Source organism: Arachis hypogaea, chromosome 6, assembly GCF_003086295.3.
Source record: "Arachis hypogaea cultivar Tifrunner chromosome 6, arahy.Tifrunner.gnm2.J5K5, whole genome shotgun sequence".
In the NCBI taxonomy this organism is placed as follows: Eukaryota; Viridiplantae; Streptophyta; class Magnoliopsida; order Fabales; family Fabaceae; genus Arachis; species Arachis hypogaea.
In genome coordinates this window covers 108296804-108311635 of record NC_092041.1, presented here as the reverse complement: position 1 = coordinate 108311635, position 14832 = coordinate 108296804, and the positions used below count along the sequence as shown (strand labels likewise).

The following is a 14832-nucleotide window of genomic DNA, read 5'->3' as shown; positions in this document are numbered from 1 at the left end:
ATGAATAAAGATCCCATTTTTTATATGCTCGATCTGCAGGCCAAGACAAAATTTAGTCTTTCCAAGATCTTTCATTTCAAACTCTTCTTTTAGAGTTTTTATAATTGTTGGAATCTCTTCAGGAGTTTCAATGATATTTAAATCATCAACGTACACAGCAATTATAATGAATCCAGATGCAGTTTTCTTTATGAAAACACACAGGCAAATATAATCATTTTTGAATCCGTTTTTTGCCAGATACTCAGTAAGATGATTATACCACATTCGTCCAGATTACTTTAGACCATATAAAGATCTTTACAATTTGACTGAGTATAACCCCTGTGAATATTCATTGGATGGTTTAGATATCTTTAGTCCTTCACAGACTTTCATATAGATATCCCGATCTAATGAACCGTATAAATAGGTTGTTACCACATCCATTAAATGCATATGTAGTTTATGATATGCAGATAAACTGACCAAATAACGCAATGTTATCGCATTCACTATAGGGAAATACGTTTCTTCATAATCTATACAGGGCCTTTGTGAAAAACCTTGTACCACAAGTCGGGCTTTGTAGCGCACAATTTCATTTTTTTCATTTTGTTTTCTCACAAATACCCACCGGTATCTAACAGGTTTTACATCTTCTGGTGTACGGACTACAAGTCCAAAGACTTCAAGTTTTTCAAGTGAGTCTAATTCAGCCTTCATAGCTTCTTTCCATTTTGGCCAATCATTCCTTTGTCGATATTCTTCGACTGATCTTGGCTCAAGATCCTTACTTTCATGCATGATATTTAATGCCACATTATATGCAAATATTTCATTGACAATTATCTTATTTTGGTCCCATTTCTTTCCTGTAAAGACATAATTTATCAAGATCTCATTATTTTCACAATTTTCAGGTACCTGAACGTCTTCTAGCGTTAAAATTATATCAAAATTTTGGACAACTGCAGGTGTCTTTACTGTGTCTTTTTCAACAGGAATAGTATTTACCTCTTTTCTCTTTCGAGGATTTTTATCTTTGGAATCGACAGGCCTGCCACGCTTCTGGTGTGTATTTGCTTCAGTGGCTATTTGTCATACTGGGACATCAATTCAAATTGGGGCATTTTCCACCCTGCCACGCTTCTGGCGTGAATTTACTTCAGTGGCTACTTGTCCTACTGGGACATCAATTCGAATTGGGACATTTTTCGCTGGTATATAAGATTTGGTTATCCTCTTTGTATCAGAAAATGCATTAAGCAATTCATTTGCTATTCTTTGCAAATGTATAATCTTTTGAACTTCTAGTTCACATTGCCTTGATTGTGGATCTAAATGCATCAACGATGATGCATTCCAATTAAGTTCCTTTTCAGGAAGCTTTTTCTCTCCCCCTATTGTTGGAAATTTTGATTCATCAAAATAACAATCCACAAATTGGGCTTTAAATACATCTTTCGTTTGTATCTCAAGATACCTTACTATATAGGGAGAATCATATCCAACATATATCCCCAATTTTTTTTGGAGTCCCATTTTGGTGCGATTAGGTGGTGCAATGGGAACATATATCGCATACCCAAATATTCTTAAATGAGAAACATTTGGTTGTTGGCCAAAAGCTAATTACATAGGAGAGAACTAGTGGTAACTCGTTGGCCTCAAACGAATAAGTGCTGCGGCATGTAAAATAGCATGCTCCCAAACTGAAGTTGGGAGATTTGTTCTCATAAGTAAGGGTCTAGCAATCAATTAGAGGCGTTTAATAAGTGATTCTGCTAACCCATTTTATGTGTGAACATAAACTACTGGATGTTCAACACTTATTCCATTAGCCATACAATAAGCATCAAAAGCTTGGAAAGTAAATTCACCAGCATTATCAAGACGAATTGCTTTGATTGGATTTTCTGGAAATTGTGCTTTTAATCGAATAATTTGAGCCAGTAATCTCGCAAACGCCAGGTTGCGAGAAGATAATAAGCACACATGTGACCATCTCGAAGATGCGTCTATCAGGACCATAAAATACCTAAAAGATCAACATGGTGGATGAATAGGTCTACATATATCACCTTGAATCCTTTCTAGGAATTCAGGGAACTCAAATGCAATCTTTACTGGTGATGGCCTGACGAACAGATTCTCTATCGGTAAAGAAATACAAAAATATGATCGCGTTGTAAGTATAACTTCTAAACCAATAGAAAATCCTTTCTTACAAACGTTTTGGTTGTCACAAGTAACAAACCCAATAAAATTTATAAACCGAAGTATTCAAATCTCGGGTCGTCTTCCCAAGGAATTGCAGGGAAGTATGTTTTACTATTGGTTATGGAAAATAGTATTTTTTTTGGGTTTTGAAAAGGTTTTGAACAAGAGAAATGGATTGCAGAAAATTAATAAATTAATAACTAATAAAACTCTTGGCAAGATATGAAAACTAGAAGTCCTATCCTAGTTATCCTTATCAATGGTGATGAGAATTATATTTTTGCTCCCACTAAGTTAACCTCTAACTATGAAGGTCAGTTAAGTGGACAAATTAATTTAACACCTAAAGTCCTAGTCAAATCCTCAAGGAAAGACTAGAGTCATAGGAATCTAAATTAATCAGCAAAGATAACAATAATCAATCACGATGAGTTTGACAACTCAAGAGTTACTAATTAATCAACCAAAGTCAAAAGAGAAAAATCTAAATTATTTATATAATAAATAGAAAAAAGAAATTATGAGTCTGAAATACCTCAAATTATATTGAATGAAGATATCAATTCTAACATGGACAAGTTCATAAATTAGATTGAAAAGATAAATAAAAGGGACATTGAACCTGTAATTGAAGAAGATGAAAATATTCCTAAGTCCTTTAAAAGGAGTCCTAATCCTAATCCTAAGAGAGATGAGAGAACCTCTCTCTCTAAAAGCTACATCTAAATCCTAAAGCTATGTATGAATGTATGTTGTATCATGTATCCAACGTCTCTCCTTGATGAATGGATGGATTCCTCCATTTATAGCCCCTTAATCTGTGTTCTCTGGGCTTGGATCTGGATAAAAAAGGACCCAGAAGTCGCTGGGGCCGACTTCTGCAAATTCTATAGATCGCGCAAGTCACGTGTCCGCATGGGTCACGCGGTCGCGTCATCTTGAGTTTTGCTCTTCCATGCGGTCACGTTGGTCATGCGTCCGCGTTAGTTGTGTTTCGCGAGTCACGCGTTCGCGTCATTTATGCGCTCGCGTCGATGCCAATTTACGCAAAGCACGCATTTGCGTCGTCCATGCGGACACGTCGCTGCCAGTTTCTCCAAAAACTCCAATTTGTGATTTTCTTCCATTTTTGTATGTTTCCTTTCTATCCTTTAAGTCATTCCTGCCCTATAAAACCTGAAAGTACTCAACACACAAATCACGACATCGAATAGTAATAAAGGATAATTAAATTTGATTATTTTAAAGCATAGAAAACATGTTTTCTCATATGTCATATCCTAAGGAATGATTTGTAAAACCATGCAAATTCTTATGAATAAGTAGGTGAAGAGTTGATAAAATCATTCAATTTAAGCACAAGATAAACCATAAAATTATGGTTTATCATGGTCTTAAAATTAACTTCCCTTTAGAACATGCAGCACAACAAAATTCACTAGATTTAATAATCTTCTGGTTCTTTAGTGAATGTCCATGAGAGTTTTTAATAATTCTCCTCATCATGGTTGTTCCCGGATGACCCAATCTATCATGCCAAGTTATGAATTTATTTGGGTTGGTAAACTTCTAGTTTACAATGGCATGTGATTCAATTGCACTAATATTGGTATAATATAACCCAGATGAAAGTGAGGGTAACTTTTCTAATATAACATTTTATTTAAATCATGAGTTGTGATATATAAATACTCATAATTTTTCCCATTCATTATTTCAATATGATATCCATTTCGGCGAATATCTTTGAAACTCAACAAGTTCCTCAGAGACTTGGTAGATAATAGTGCATTATTTATTATAACTTTTGTTCCTCCAGGAAACAAAATTATAGCTCTTCCAGAGCCTTCTATCACATTGTCTGAGCTAATAATAGTATTAACATATTCTTCTTTTAGCACAAGATGGGTAAAATATATATCACTTTTAAGAATAGTGTGCGAACTTGCACTATCCGCAAGGCAAATATCTTCAGAATATGTCCTTGCCATTTTTCTTCAAAAATAAATGATAATAATAATAAAATGAATATAAGTACATGCACAGTAAAATTATTCACATGAATGCTTAACAAACACATGCATATATCAAACTATTATATCATTGATCAAATAGCCAATATTTCCTTCAGGATCCTCAAAAAAATTAGATACATCATATTGAGTGGTGGAAATTTGAAACAAAATTTGTTTCCTTTCCTTTGTCATCCTTTTTTAAGGATGCTTGATAAAGATCAACTAGGTGCCTTGGGGTACGACAGGTACGTGACCAATGGCCCTTTCCACCACAACAGAAGAATTCATCCTCTTTTGATTTACTTTACCCATTGTTTCTTTCTTTATCCCACTTCTGGTGAGATCCTTTCTTATGAACATAATTTTTTTTCCTTCCATAATTTTTCTTGTTATCAAAATCTTGCCATTTACCTCTTCTGGGGTTATGATTTGCCACATTTACTTCAGAAAATGGGGCAGCGCCAACTAGACATACTTCATGATTTTTTAAGAGTAACTCATTGTTGCGCTCAGCAACAAGAAGGCAAGAAATTAGCTCAGAATATTTTTAAATTCTTTTTCTCGATACTGCTGCTGCAGGAGCACATTCGAGGCATGGAAGGTCGAGAAAATTTTCTCTAACAGATCGGGCTTGAGGAAGTATCACCGTCTTTTGATGATTGTACTTTTCTTCAAGGTCTTTCCACAGATCTGCAGGATTTTTTAATGTGGGATATTCATTTTTCAATCATACGTCAAGATGACAACGAAGAAAAATCATAGCTTGGCTTTATCCTTCTGAAATGTATTATTTTCAGCCTTAATGGTATCTCCAAGATCTATTAAATCAAGATGAATTTAAACATATAGTATCCATGATAAATAATTATTTTCAGATATATCAAGAGCATTATATTCAAGATGAAAGAGTTTTGACATAATAAAAATTTGTTACCTGGAGTCTTCCTAAAATTTCGTTAGAGTTTCGTGCTGATAACGTATTATAAAATAACTAAATAAATAAATAAAGAAGATGTAACAAATAAAATAAAGAAATATAATTAGAGAAAGAGAGAGAAGAGTATTTTATTGCTTTTGTTGTAGTGTATGTTACTTCATATTTAGTTCACTATTTATAGGCATACATGGACATCATTTTCAAACTTCATTAAAGTTCAATTTGGCTTGAAAAAATCAGCCGCCCATGTAATCAATGGTCATCCACATCAGCTCTTATCACAACAAATTTTTAGGTAATGTTATTGGAACAAATATTTGCTTTTGCTAAACTTACAAAAATGTCATCCATTACACATCTTTTTTTATCATTCTATAATATTCTCTTTACAAAATGAAAAAAAGAGGTGAGCTTTACTTGAAAATAGAATTTTTTAGTGTATATACTGATGAGTGAACGCTATAAAAAGAGTAGTACAATACACACAGGTAACGTGCTGACTCAGCATGCAACATGCGTAATTGACACGTGGCGAGATCACAAGTAACACGTACCCTACGTGTTGGACACATGGCAGACACTAGTTGGACGGCTTGCAACACAGAACCTGCGAGATGAGTCCTCTGCTTATAAAAATCGGAGCTCGTTATTATTTTACTACATTACGAAAGAGGTATTTTTCTTTGTTGTTGGTATCATGGAGGGCACTGCAAAGATAGTGGTTTACCACAACAGTGAAGTTATAAGTAATATATATAAGGGCGTGAGCTTTGTTTGTGAGAGTACATTTTCGTTTGTGGTTCCGTACACCACAATGTTTGCAGAACTACAATATGGTCTCTGTCAGAGAATAGAGAGTGATATTTTAAAGAGGGTGAGCAATATTCTCTACCGGAATTCGGTTGTCGTATTTGGTGGCCTGGTACAGTTTGAGGTTATACTGATCATTGACAAAATAAGTATTCAGCAAATGTTTCATATTCACCAGCAAACTCAGGTGCAACATCCAAGGATTGAGTTGTATGTTGAGTTTGAACATATAACTGCGGATGAGGTTCAACATGACCCATACATGCAAGATGACAGAACTGAAGCATACGAAGGAATGAACAATGATAGCGACGAGGAGTTCGAAGCTACTTATGAAGCCGGTGACGAGGACGAGGATAACGATGGGGGAGGTGAGGCAGTCGAGGAAACTTTAGTGCTTCCACCCCAGTTAGTCAACCGATGGACGTTTCACCTTTTATGCGTAGCTTGGATCTTGACGCCATGCATGCATCGGAGTTTTTCGAATATGCGAACATAGGTACGTGAGCAGTGGGTAGTATGTTTTTTTAATTTTATTTTGACGGATCGATGAGCGACAATTTATTATTGTTATAGGTGTTGCTGACCCTGAGGACGGGGAGTTTAGGATCGGAATGGAATACGATTCTAGGAAATCAGTCATTGCGCCAATTCAGAGTTACACTATCTCTAGAGGAGTTGATTATGTTGTTTACAAATTCGAGTCACAAACGTTCTATGCAAATTACAAGACTTATGGACGTGGGTGCGATTGACTTATCCGAGCCAACTTGATACAGAAGAAAGCTTGCTGGGAGATTCGGAGATACAATAGGAGGCACACGTGTTCCATGAGAACGATCTCACAGGATCATTCCAAGTTGACTCGGACACGATTACTGAGGCTATGAAGCCATTGGTTGAATCCGACCCATCCATAAAGATGAAATCTATAATTGTGGAAGTTCAGGCAAGATTCAACTACATCATTAGTTACCGAAAAGCTTGGTTGGTAAATCAGAAGTCGATAGAGAAAGTCGGTGGATGGAAAGAATCTTACAGAGCTTTGCTGCTGTGGTTCTTTGCAATGGTTCAAAAGATGCTGGGTTCACAAGTTCAAATAGAAACATGACCCCCGTATAACGGGAGTGAAGAGGTGGCGGGTGTCAAAATACTTCATCGGGTATTCTAGAGTTTCAATCATACATTAGAGCCTTCAAATATTGCAAGCCGCTGGTTCAAGTTGACGACACCCACCTATACGAAAAATATAATGGTTGCCTTATGGTTGCAGTTGAGCAAGACGGGATTCAAAACATTGTGCCAATTGCCTTTGCCATCGTAGAGGGTGAGACCACTGATGCGTGACACTTTTTTGTTAGTAATTTACAAGAGCATGTTGTAAGAAAAGACGACGTGGGTATAATCTCTTATTGTCATGAGTCAATTCAGGCAGCAGTAAACCATAGCGGAGATGATTGGAAACCTTCGAGAGCATGGTGGATGTTTTATATTTGGCACATTGGTAGCACCTTCTTAAGGGAATTTAAAGTCCCATATTTGCAAAAGCTTGTGGTCAACAATGGATATTCAAAGACAGTGGAGGAGTACAATGTCAACTACAAGAGGTTGCAAGAACGAGGCGAAGCATATGCCGTTGGTGCGACAACATTGAACTACCTTAGTGGGTATTGGCATTTGACGAGGGACATCAATGGGGTCAGATGACGACAAACCTTGTCAACCACATCAATTCAGTGTTGAAGGGTGCCCAAAATCTGCATGTCTCGGTGCTTGTCCGTGCAATATATTATCGATTGAACGAGCTCTTTACGCAAAAGAGTACCGAGGCTTACCAGCGCAAGGGCGCTGGATTTACTTACTCTGAGTTTGCCACTTAGCGAATAGAGGCAAATATGCAGCGTGCAGGCAACATAGTCGTGCACCGATTTGATCAAAGAAACGAGGTGTTTGAGGTGTGCAAAATGCCAAGCGGGCGAGTGTTAGTAGTTGATCTTGCGCGACAGAGATGTGACTGTGGGCATTTTCAAGTCGAGCGACTTCCATGTCACCACGTTATTGCGTTCTATGCTAATCAACACCTCGATTGGCAGGTGTATGTTGGTGATGTGTACAAGATGTCGAAGATTCGCAAGGTCTACAGAATTAAGTTTGACCCATTGTGCGACACGACGATGGCTTGATTACCCGGGACTGACGATCGTCGCGAATCCTGCCCTGAGACAAATGTCAAAAGGTCGTCCTAAGTTGACTCGCTATTTGAATGAGATGAATTCACGGGAAATGCGTGGTCCCCGGGTATGCCGTCTTTGCGGGAGATAGGGTCATAGTCGTAGTAGATGTCTACAACATGCTAGACCGAGTGAGGTTGGTGGCAGTGGTGGTTCATAGTTAATGTATTTCTAAGTTGATGTATTTTTAAGTTAGAAGTTCGTTTTGGTTGGATTTTGAATTTTTAAGTTAATGTATTTCTACGTTAATGTATTTTTCAGTTAACGTATTTCTAAGTTTGCTTCGACTGAATGTTAATTAAAACTAATACAAAGATTAAATAATACTGAATTCGAATCAACTAAACATGATTGTAACTAATACAAAGATTAAATAGAGTAAGTTCGACTAATAATATAGACGCATACAACTAATACAAAGATTAAATAATACTGAGTTCGAATCAACTAAACATGATTGCGACTAATACAAAGATTAAATAGAGTAAGTTCGACTAATAATATAGCGCATACAATTAACACAAAGATTAAATAGACCAAGTTCGACTAAACTGAAGATGAGTGCAACTAATAGAAACAGTAAATAGACTAAGTTCGACTAATCAGCTCACGACTTCCTCTTAAAAAACACTATCGTCTTGTTCACTATCTTGTCAAAACTTGACGGAGTAAACCTGTTCAGAGGGCGGACATCTGTGCATAGGCTGTACTGATGACCAACTCCCTGTCCTTCTATTGGACCTGACCCACCTGCGGCTGCCGAAGCTGAAGGACCAGGGATATACTTGTCAACAACCTCCTGGGGTGTCGGCACATTCAAGTTAAGACTGCTCGGAGCATCTGTTAGCACATTCAAACGTCCTGCATCGATCTCAAGATGTGGATCAATGCAACCACTTGCTCGAGTATCGGGTGTGGGGGTATGATGGCTTTGACGAGCCGATCCGTCAACCGATGCCCGGTGTGACTGCAGCGACTGCTGTGGTGGCTTTGCTTCAAAGATATCCTCAAGAGGACCACCACTAGCAAAAAAATGACGGATTACTGCATCATCCACATAAGTCTCATCCTGTGGTGAGACTAGAGAAAATTCTGCATACTCGTATCCCAGATGGCCATGCTCGCTATGAGGCAGACTATGGTGGCTGTGGAGGCTGTGGTGGCTGAGATTGTTGCAGGCGCTGATAAGAAAATGGCTGAAACACTACAAATGGCCGCTGTGGTGGCTGCTGGAATGGATGCTGGGGAATGAACTCCGACAACCTCAGGTCCATCTAAAATGATCCAATTACCAACTACAGTAATCGGTAGACAGGCTGAAGTCGCCGATTGGTTGTAGATTCCTATCTCGCAATCGACTGTTGCGGTGGTTCCCTCATTCACTACAAGAAATTTTAGCAGCAATAGTTTAATGGCTACTGTTTGTTTTATTTAAGTTGTGTTTTTATGACAATTATATATTTACCACTAATACTATATATTATAATGGTAATTATTCTTATTGCCACTAAAAAATATATAAAAATACTTTTAGTTAAAAAATTTTAGTGGCCATAGTTTTATGGCTACTAGTATTCTTACTAAACTATTTTTTTCATAACAATTTGGCAAATTAACAAACAGAAGGAGAGATTGTGGAAAACAGAGATAGAAGAGAGAGTTCATTGCCAAAACTCTAAGCTCGTCGCCGTCGGCATCGCCACTACAGATCCAAAGGCTTCTTAAATCGAGCAAAGGCTCCTCTTCCGCCTCTAAGATCGAGAGAAAGCACCTTTTTCGTCAACACATTTCCTTCGCGAACAACTCCTTGGACTTTATTTCTATCCGATCCGCCTCAGATCCGCATCGCTGTCATCATTTGTTCGTCTCAGATCTACATCGCCAAGATCTTCCAGTTACCATTGCTGCTCTTGTCACAACACCATACCTCCGCCGCTTGCACTGCCTCCGTTCTTGTGTGTAGATGCACAAGATCGTTGCCACGGTAGGTCTTTTTCATTTATTTTTTTTATTTTGATTTGAATATTCAAAAGCATGTGATTCTCTATCTCTTATTACTTTTGCTTTGTTTGCCTGCTTGATCCTAATCAATATGGTAGATTAAGCTGAAATCGAAGTTTTCTCTTAATAATAAATCTTATTTGAGATTTGTTAGAATTTGTTGATTCTGCATTCAACACAATCTTTATTGCTTGTTATCTCTATCTCACTGTGTCCTATTTACTCTCTCTATTTTCAATGATGAAGAACAAAAAAAAAATGATATATCAATGATAAATTATCATAGTAAACTAAGATAGTAGCATAAGGTGTGTATGGGACCTCAAAATGTAAAATCAATAAAAAACCCTCGCTTTTTTATTTTAATGTTTTTGCTTTTCTTTACTATCTTTTATTCTTTTTTGCCCAATTTGTTTGTATCTCTCTTTTTTGGAGGATTTCTTATCCTACTTTTAGTCGTCACTCCCTCTCTTATTTCTAATAACTGTTTTTGTATAATATTTAGACACCCTTTTGACAAATTCCTAATGGTATTGTGACTTGAAAAGACAATCAGCCGAATGTGGATGAGAAAATAATTACAAAGGTGTATATTTTTGCAATGCGACTCACATTGCTACTTTTATAATCCACCCAAAGTAGCTTTTATTTAGCCACCAGTGGGATGAAATGATTATGTTGCTGGCACATAACCATAAATAGAGATTTCATTGGCAACTCTTAAAGCACCAAACACAACCATGCAAAATCCCAGCAGAAGCAAATCACTTTGCGCTCTAATTCAACACATTCTTAATTTTCTGTGATTAATGATATTGTTGATTGAGAATGCTTGCAACAACTCTTCATGTTATGGGCAATGCTTCTTATGATCTGTCATTGAGATTGATTTATAGTCTAATTTGATATAATAGAGTTATAAGTTTGTAATATTTTTTTGTTTAAATTTATAACATGATTAATTACTTTTCAAAAAAAAATTGTGTGTTAATATTTTAAGTTTAATAAAATAACTTATTTTATAGTAATTAATTTCAGTATAATAATAATAATAATAATAATAATAATAATAATAATAATAATTATTATTATTATTATTATTATTATTATTATTATTGTCGGCACAAATAATTGAGATTTTAGAAAAAAATAATTTATTACTTCTAAAAAAATGAGTATAATATAACTAAAACAAGTCTTAAGATTTTAGCGGCAATAATAATGGCAACTAAAAGTAAATAACATTACAATTTTAGAATTATTTTTAGTGGCCATATAAATTGCCGGTAAAACGGGTTTTAGCGGCAATAGTAATGGCCGCTAAAAATGAATAATATTGCAATTTCAGAATTATTTTGGTGGCCATATAAATTGCCAAGAAAATGGCCACTAATAGTTATATATTTTTTGCGGCCATTAAAAAGGTCTTTACCGGCAAATGTTATAATTGCCGCTAAAACCTTTTAGCGACAAAGCATAAGACGGCTAATGTCTGATTGCCGGTAAATGTATTAGCGGCTATTTTTATTGTCGCTAAAAGCAAAATAAATAGCCGCTAAAAGTGATTTTTTTGTAGAGATTGTTGAATCCAACTGTCAAGCATGGTACTCCAATCATGGCACTGTACTCCCCGAAGAGTGTAACAATGCTGGTCAAGAGGGATGTCCTATGCCGGCATAGGTGGGACTGTGCATACCCGTACTGGCGAACCACTCGGTCCACAGGATGTCATTCGACACACTCGAACGAAACCAACGGCCCTACCATGTCACACACATCAAGGTGGTGCAGTAACTCGGCTGGGATGATGATGCCGAGATATGGCCAAAATAAAAACTGCAAAATGTTGCATGGGCTAAATTAGATTATTAATACCATAAATTATTCTTATTAAATAAATACTGATACTGACCTTTTCATGTAGTCTATATCATGCCTAATAGATGTCACACTCCTCAACATCCACGTCCTGGTTCGTGGATGATGACTCCACCTATAATACACAACGTTATAACAAAGTTTAAATTACGTCTTGCTAGTAAAACATAAATAAAATACGAGTCAAACTCCAATAAATTATGTAGTGTTACGGTGTTACCTCCGTGCAACCGGTATATATCAACGGGTGTAAGCCGCTATCTTGGAATGAGCGCAAGAAAGGGAATTCGCTCCCACACCCAAACAAACAACAAATTAAGCTGGCCGTCCATCTCCTTGCAATCGTACTACAATGCACAACACAATGCCTTTAGAAAGATGTGCGAGAGTTTCTGACCCCAACTATAAGTGCCGAATTGCTCAAAATTGTGGAGCAGTGGTAGGTACTTCGCGTGGGCATACGCCATCGACTTATCTGCGAAGAGGGTGGTTTCCAGCAGACAGAAGATGTGATACCTAATGTATCGCTGAACAGACTCCCAAGTATCTAGAGGCTTTGTGTCTCTAATATGGCGAACCCAGGCCAACTTTATGGAACTTTTAGATAAACTACTCACGACGGGTTCGCTATCAAAAATTGCCATGCTCTGGTTGACCAATAAGTCCTGACTGCTATCGGTCCAACTAGTCACAACCTCTCCATCAATCGGTAGGCCAAATATATGTGTAACACGTCCTCTAGTGTTACTATAACCTCACCAGCTGACAATACGAAGGAATGAGTCTCTAGACTCCACCTTTCCACAAGAGCAGATAGTAAGACGGAATGCTCTCTGATTTGTCCCACTCTCGATACATGGTAGAATCTCGTTGTTCGTAAAGCCTGGTCAACCGCCGAGTGCCACTGTTCCGGCAGATCAAGCTTACGAGACAAAAGATTTCTGTTAGCCTGGTACAGAAAATAGAAAATAATTTCATAATCATCCAAAATTTAAATTCAAAATTATTTTTAAAAAATATAATATAAATTACAAAAATTTAAAACAAAAATTAAAAATAATTATATAAAACTCTAAAAATTACATTTTTATTTTCTATATTTATTAATATTAATAACTAGCAACTAATACAAATATAAGTATTATAACATAAAATAAAATAACACAAAATTACAAAAATTCGAAAAAATTCATTTCCATTTATATCATTTATTAATTTTTACAATTACATTGTAAATTATGTTACTTACTAACTAAGTTCGAGAAAAATATTTTTTAACATAAAAAAAATAAAAATATCATAACAAAAATAACTAAAAGTATTTAACTTATTTCTAATAATAATATCATAGAAAATTATTTAACTTACTACTAATAATAATATACAAACAGAAGTAATTAAAATTTTTAAAATTGTTATTATCACAGAAAATTATTTAACTTACTACTAGTAAAAATATCATAACGGAAGTAATTAAAATTATTTAACTTACTACTCATAATAATATCAACTAAAATAATCACACTAAATTAAAGACAATACATTTTAAATACTAAAGATTAAATTAACAAAGATATTAAACTTATCATATTAGACTGCCCAAATAATTAATAACGAATTCTGTTACATCAGTATAATTACGAACCATAGTTACTAAACACACTATTCACTCTCACTAACACTTATCTTCTTCAATTAGGCTAGAGCCTCTTCCTCACACTACTCACTCTGACGTATACTCTAAACCCTCACTCTCACTCTTACTCTCACGCATGGAGAATGAAGCTCCCTTCCCTCCTCTCTTTAAAGGCACCAGTATGGAGACCGTTGCATGCTGCGGTTCTCAGAGAGGATGCCTGTCCGCTGTATAGAGACCGAGATCAACAAGGAGGATGCGTGTTGTCCGGCCTGTTGTGCGACACGTGGTGATCGAGGCTTGCATGGGAAGTAATTCTGTGAATCACCAACATATAGGGTGCGTGTTACGAGGACTCGACACATGGCTATGGAGCAGACTGCGAGGCTTTCAACACGCAGGGTATGTGTTGTCCCGGGGTGCAACACGTGGCGAGTCTTAGGTACTTATCTCTCTGCTGAATCTGCAATATGCAGGGTACGGATTGAATCTGACCCTTTGTAATTTTACTTTTATACAAAACACTCCAAAAGACAATATATAACAAAAACACCATATATAAATTCATATAGAAAAAAAATTCTGTTAAAAAGTTGCATTTAGATTATTTTTCCAACAAAAAATGCAGGATAAAAATAAATATTCGTATTTAATTGTTAAAATATAAAAATTAAATTATATAATATAATATATTTTGAAATAGATATACAAAAATTAAGAAAAACAAAAAAAAATGAAAGAAGAAATAAAGATAATTATTACATAACAAAAGATTTCGTCTAAAAAATACACACAACAATTGTATGTGTTCACTATGAAACACAAAAGTTGATATAATGGATGTTTAATAGATCTAGATTTGGGATGTTGTTTTGGTTTCTCCTTTAGAATTGGATGTTAATAATTTTAAGCTTCAAATGCAAAATTAAAACTGTTCATATATGGGCTCAAGAACAAAAGTTCACTAGTGCAAGAAGCTATTCAATAATAATCAATTCTCAATTTGGTCTGTCATCTACAATTAGATTTAACAGTAATAAGTTCAGTCCGTATGGTTTTGCCAACATTAATCGGACCAATATTATTAGTCGGATTGACTAAGATACGGTCACCAAAATTTGT

General features: G+C 35.9%; 1 long non-coding RNA gene across 1 annotated transcript; it reads right to left on the bottom strand.

Moving 5' to 3' along the window:
• Positions 1 to 11472: 11472 nt before the first annotated feature.
• LOC140173514 (uncharacterized) lies at positions 11473 to 13209 on the bottom strand. The gene is made up of 3 exons (XR_011862658.1): positions 12295 to 13209; positions 12109 to 12189; positions 11473 to 12032 (listed from the first exon to the last, which is right to left on the bottom strand). It is a non-coding gene; the product is annotated as an uncharacterized lncRNA (long non-coding RNA).
• Between the last annotated feature and the right edge of the window lie 1623 nt (positions 13210 to 14832).